The sequence below is a fragment of the Oncorhynchus tshawytscha genome, linkage group LG14, assembly GCF_018296145.1.
Source record: "Oncorhynchus tshawytscha isolate Ot180627B linkage group LG14, Otsh_v2.0, whole genome shotgun sequence".
In the NCBI taxonomy this organism is placed as follows: domain Eukaryota; kingdom Metazoa; phylum Chordata; class Actinopteri; order Salmoniformes; family Salmonidae; genus Oncorhynchus; species Oncorhynchus tshawytscha.
Genome location: NC_056442.1, coordinates 40,108,882 through 40,114,881, shown reverse-complemented (window position 1 = coordinate 40,114,881; position 6,000 = coordinate 40,108,882).

Genomic DNA, 6,000 nt, shown 5'->3' with positions numbered 1-6,000 from the left:
CAGTGCTTGTCGATAATAATGCAGCGTTTCATAGGTAAAAATAGTCTTTGTGAAAGTTCTGATTGGAAATTACTGAGATAATAAGTCATTCTAAAATATCTTCGCTTATTTTTCTCTCCATTGGCCTATTTGATTTAATGAGCATTGTCTTCTACTATATAGTTTCATGCACAAATTAATTTCTGTTCAAAACTTCAACCAATGGAGTAGTCTAGAAGGGATATTCACATGTTTTTGAGGTATACATCTATATGTATGTGTCTTTAGATGTTTATACCTTGCATGATATCACTGCTTTCAGTGATCATGATCCCTGGTAGAACAATGACTCATGTGTTTTGTTCAAATACTGCCGATTACGCTGCAAGTTGAGACCTGCCTCACATCCCTGTTGTTAAACTTAAGAGATGAAGAATGTTTGAGATTTTTAAAGAATCATAGGCTTACCGTTCTCTGCCTTTTTAAATGAAACAACAAATGTAGGCCTACCTTGGAGAACATTTAAACTCAATTCTACTTTTTACTTGAGTGCATTTTGGTTTTAACTCTGCACTTTTTTTTGTATGTTAGATATCCAACATGACCATCTACCTTGTGTGCACATTTTCTAATTTGACAAAAAAACTGAGTGAAAAAATAAGTCGCAAAATACATCTTCCAGCTATCATCCAGCCATCCCTGTAGCCTATTTTAAATCAACCCCGGGCACTTGATATCAGCAACGGCCAGGGCTGCGGATGCTAGCGGGGTTTTAACGCAGAAATCTGCTCCCGTGCAGCAGCTATCTGCCACTTTTCAGCCTCGCAGGCCGTCCCAGAGCATTGCCCACTGCGCGATAATATCTCAAAGGGAGTGGTTATCACCACACATTATATTATAATCATTAGTGATCCTAGCCCTTTCACCCGTATTGCAGAATAAGCACGGAGAATCATTAATCTAAACTAGAGCAAATGTTCCCAAAGACTAGACCTTTTCTCTCTATATTTCATAAGGGAGTCATAATAATAATACTCTTTTCTGCTGGTCCGTATTTTCTGTAACATAAATGCCCTCTGATTTCAATTTCAGTCGAGAGTATACTAGAGCAGGCCTATATGTTTGACATATATTTGTTATATATGAGTAAAGCTCTAATGTGGATAAATATGCTATAGCTAGCAGATGTCAATTCGATTAATTAGGCTTTTTTTATCTGTCACATCAGCACTTTTGGGATTCAGCAATACTCCAACTATAGGACCCCACATTAAAATCAAGTGCATGGGCCTATAATAATAAATCACAGTTGGGGTGGGCCTACCTCTTTATTCAGATTGAATTCGCCCCCTAGTGTTAAATGCATTGCCTGTACTCGAAGAAAGGTCAGTGGGATAGCACATGTTTTGTGATGTTGTTCAATGAGTAAGAGAGATTGCTTAAATATAGCCCATAATAGGCCTACATAGATAGATCCCACGTCACTGTCTCTCTAAATTACTCATAGTAGTAGAACAATGTAATTGCATTCTGCATTCTTGGAAGAGGCTGGAAGATGATGACGGGGAGATTCGCCCCATCCGTCTCCCGAATAGAAAGTTGCATTTAGGCCTATTTCACGCTGAGACCGGACCAGTGCCATGGAAGCAGCACAGTTGTCATGTCAGCGTGTTCATTATCGGGTTGGGGAGAGTAGCAGCAGCTGTTCTGGTGATGGGACGGCCAGAGCAGATCTATAAGTTCCATCGAATTTCTCTCCCTCTGCGATGGAGTTGGAAAGTCAGGAAAATGTTTATGTAGAGTTTCGGGTCAATATTCTGCGAGGTCATCATTGGCAGATGTTTGTGCCGATTCCAAGAAATCCAAGGGAAAATCAGCTGGTCTTTGGAGTAGGCCTAGGTAGGCTATCTAGTCTAGATGTGGCCTGTTAACAGTGTATCATTTCAAAGATAGAACAATATCTTTATAAGCCTTATTTATCATTTTGATTCACAATTCAACATTTCGACATATAACATTGGACAGGATATTTTCACATTTGCACATATTGGCCCAAGGAGACGATTGAGCCATAGCCTATTATTTTTTAAATCATTTTCTTCATTTTTATTTGGGGTGGGGGAGAGGGGGGTGTGGAATGATATTGCTGTGCTGTGATTCTGCTCAGACATTGTCTCTATACCCTTCTAATCAGTTTTGGCACGCTGTTGGCTTGAGCTGAGCGGCAGCCCCTCCTCACCTCGCGGACGCGCACGGTGGCCCGGGCTCTGTTTGAGCTGTGGTGAGTGACAGCACACACTCTCTCTCTCTCGCCTGCCTCCTTGTCCACGCCGTGAAAATAAAGCTGTTTTATGAATACGACCCAAATCACATGCTTGATGGTGAACCTACGCACCCTATTAGAATGATCCCGCCCTGCCCCTTTGCTCCGTGGTGCATGTGGCACCATAAAAACGATATAGGCTATTGATGGTGCCTGCCTTGTCAGAAGTACGTATTTTGCGATGATCCAATACCATTTATTATTTATTATAACACCAACATATTTTGTGAGGAAATATATTAACTCTCAATGTTAAAAAGAGGGCATACTCTTTATTTATTTTGTTAGGTTATGCAATTATTTATTTATTTTCATTTAGGCCTATTGAATCTGAATGCTTGAATTTGTTCAACTATGCCAACATTGTTAGATGTTTCACATTGTATTCATTATTTTTCTCATGACAGCAACATGTAATTTAAAAAAATAAATGTACTAATAATTCTAAACAATTCCAACATATCGGTCTTGCATTTCATTTATTACCTTTATTTAACTAGGCAAGTCAGTTAAGAACAAATTAATTTATAGTGAATGGGAATCAAACAATAATAATCAGTCATTCAAGATTTAATAGGAATGAATAACACATTCATGATCAATACTACATTTGTCATCACACATTTTTCTTATTTTGCGACGTAAGGCATAATTCTGAAAATAGTCCAGTTATAGACCTAGGCCTACTAAAAGGAGCATTTCAGTTCACTTTTGTTTTCAAAATTGTTCATCTGCAATTTGGTTGTACACCCATTTCAGCAATTTATAGTTTTGTCCCAAGGCCAATGTATGTACCTTCAGCATTGTCTATAATTTAATCGTAGGCCTAAGTATTAAATTGTTTAATTTAGCCTATTCCTTATTCATATTTGATTTGGAAAGATGAGGTCTGAGAAAGAGGACTTATCTATTTAAAGCTTTTCAATTGTAATCTAAACGAATTACATGAGAGTAAAAATAACAACACATTTGTATAAACTCAATTTGTGCTTATGAATGGGACTTGCCTATCCGTGTCCACTCTGAAGTCTCAACTGGATGCTGATTGCACCCAAACAGGCCTGTGGCGCGGTGGGGGCTATAGAGAAGGCCTGCCCGACCCACTGCTCCTCACTAGCCCCCCTCCCCTCCCGACAGTGCTCTCGGCGGTCCCCGGTGCGCTCAGCTGATCAAAGCTCCAGTCAGAGGTAATATTTCTCACTTTATTACCGGAGTCACGGCGTGTCTGCACAGCTAGCGATCACAGAGTCCACTGCCCACTCTGAACTCTCTCACTCGCCCGGTCACGTATCAGCAGCACACAAACATATCCTACCAGAAGCAACACAATACAACTTATGTTGTTAAATGTATAGGCGTATTTCTCATACGTAGGCCTATTGAATAGCCTAAACTAAAATATTGTTTTTGTTGATTAAAAAATGCATTTCAGAAAATGTTTTCACTAGACCTGAAAGTAGGCCAATCATTATCTTAAACGAAATAGCGTTATGGACATGCTATTTAGAATCAGTAGCGGTGCGTGGTTAAAATCACTGGGGAAGGCCCCAAAAAGCCATATTACAACTTATGAGTTGTGATAACTGAGTTGTTTGCTCTATAACCTGTTAATTCATATGCCTTTTGACCGTGATAGATAAGCCTAAAGGCCGAGACAATGAGAAGACACAGTGGCAGAATAAATTCAGACACACCTTTGTTTAATCACAAAGCCGGATAGCAAACGCTGTCCAGTGAAGTCCACAAAGCATATTGCATGTACAGTAACAGACAGTTACATTACCTACAGCATGGTCAAACAAGTGAATGTTTCCGACATTTTCGGACCACTAAACAACTATTGATTTAGAATCACAGAGAGTTATCACAAGTCGCAAAGAAAACAAGAGCTGCCTCCACTATTCCAGCACCATTTCAACATCAACATTTCAACATCATCAAATCACCTATGCTTAGTCTAATACAGTGACAACTAAAAGATACCAAAAACAATTTTGTCCAATTAAAGTAAGCTAAATATGTCCATGGTTCTGATTTCTCTGTGTGTGTGTGCGTTCGTGCAAGTAGAAAAACATGTTGACTCCCCTTACTTGTGGAGAAATGCCAATTCCATCCTCCTTTCTTTCATGTTGAAGAAACAGTCTATCACTCTGTCATACAGTACCCGCTTTTATTTTTTGTTGTCCTGGCGAAAATGCTTGCTCGCTAGCCTAACTTCCATTCATGGATAACGTTAGCTAGTTAACATTAGCCTTAACATTCGCCTACATCTACCTACATATTACACTTCCATCCTCTCAGTCCAGGGGCACAACAATGTATGAATTAATGGTTGGAGCAGAATTGCCTTTATAATCATTGGCCAGAATGATTAAGTCCAAATCCCTATCTCCATCCATGGCTAATTTGGGGCCAATTTGTATCTAGCTGGCTAGCTAGCCACCGGAGGACAACAACAAAACAAGATGCAACAATTCAAGTTTTTCTGTCAATGATGTATGCTCTCAATGGGATTTGATAGGAGTGACGCCAAATCGAAACTGTCTTCCCTTGACACCTTTTTTTAGTGGACCAGGACCCTTCACAGTTGAGCTCACTCAGTTTAGTTCAACGCTGATTGGCAACAAAAAAAATGTCAAGGGAGGCTTGAAACTCACTGGCTTCCCTTGCCTTCAATACTACGGGCGGCAACAATGTCATACTCGTTTGGACCAGACAGCATCAGATAGATGGGCTACACGTAGAGAGACAGCGGGGCGCTGTTTCCCTCGCTCGGATGCTTTCTCCTGTGAGATACATTTAGCCTCTTGCGAATTGACGGAACATTATGAAACACCGAGAGACAAAATACTATTTATATATTATACTTTTTAATATTTTATTGGTACATTTTTTGGTGAAGCCTGGCTACCATAAATCCACGCCATTGTTTTGAATATTACTGTATAATTTATTTTAGAAAACAGATTGTGATTTAATTTGAAGTGGGCTCTATTTAGGTTTTAAAAAATTACACCTGGCCAAGGCCTGTAGAAGCCAATGTGGACAACATTAAGTTTTTGGCTAAGTTGTATCAGGGGATTGTCTGATTGCATGACAAGTACGAATGGAATAGAATAGAATAACATAGAATAGAAATGCAGACAAAAGTGCTCAAAATAAGAATAGCCTACACATGTCACATTCTTTTTTTATATATATATCGAGACCTTACCACCGCTGACAGAGTAAGCTATGTATGCAGTTCAGGTCAACACAGACAATAACATATGCTTCAAAAAAAGTAAGTAGCCAATCTGACATATCCTACTCAACAGAGCAGGTCTCATCTTTTGACAGGCAATTATGTGCAATGAGATACGTTTAGGTCATGCCCTGTTTAGAGCCGGGTTTGGTTTTGCGTTTTTCTATCGATGGCTCCCTCTAGCCTGCCCCATACGTTGCTCGTTGCATATACTGTAAAAGTGCAGTAGTAAAACCAGGCTCCCCTTGGAGCAGTCTGTCGCTGAGTATGGACATAAAGTGAGAAAATATACTGAAGAGGCAGCTATGCAATTATATAGAGGCCTGTCTTCATATTGTTTTGTTGTGCCTATCTTAGAATTTTGGTGAAACTAAGTTCAGGAACTTTAGGTCTCTTCAGTTGTGCATGGTATGCCAGGTAGGTAGGCCTATGGTAGGCCTATGGTAGGCCTATG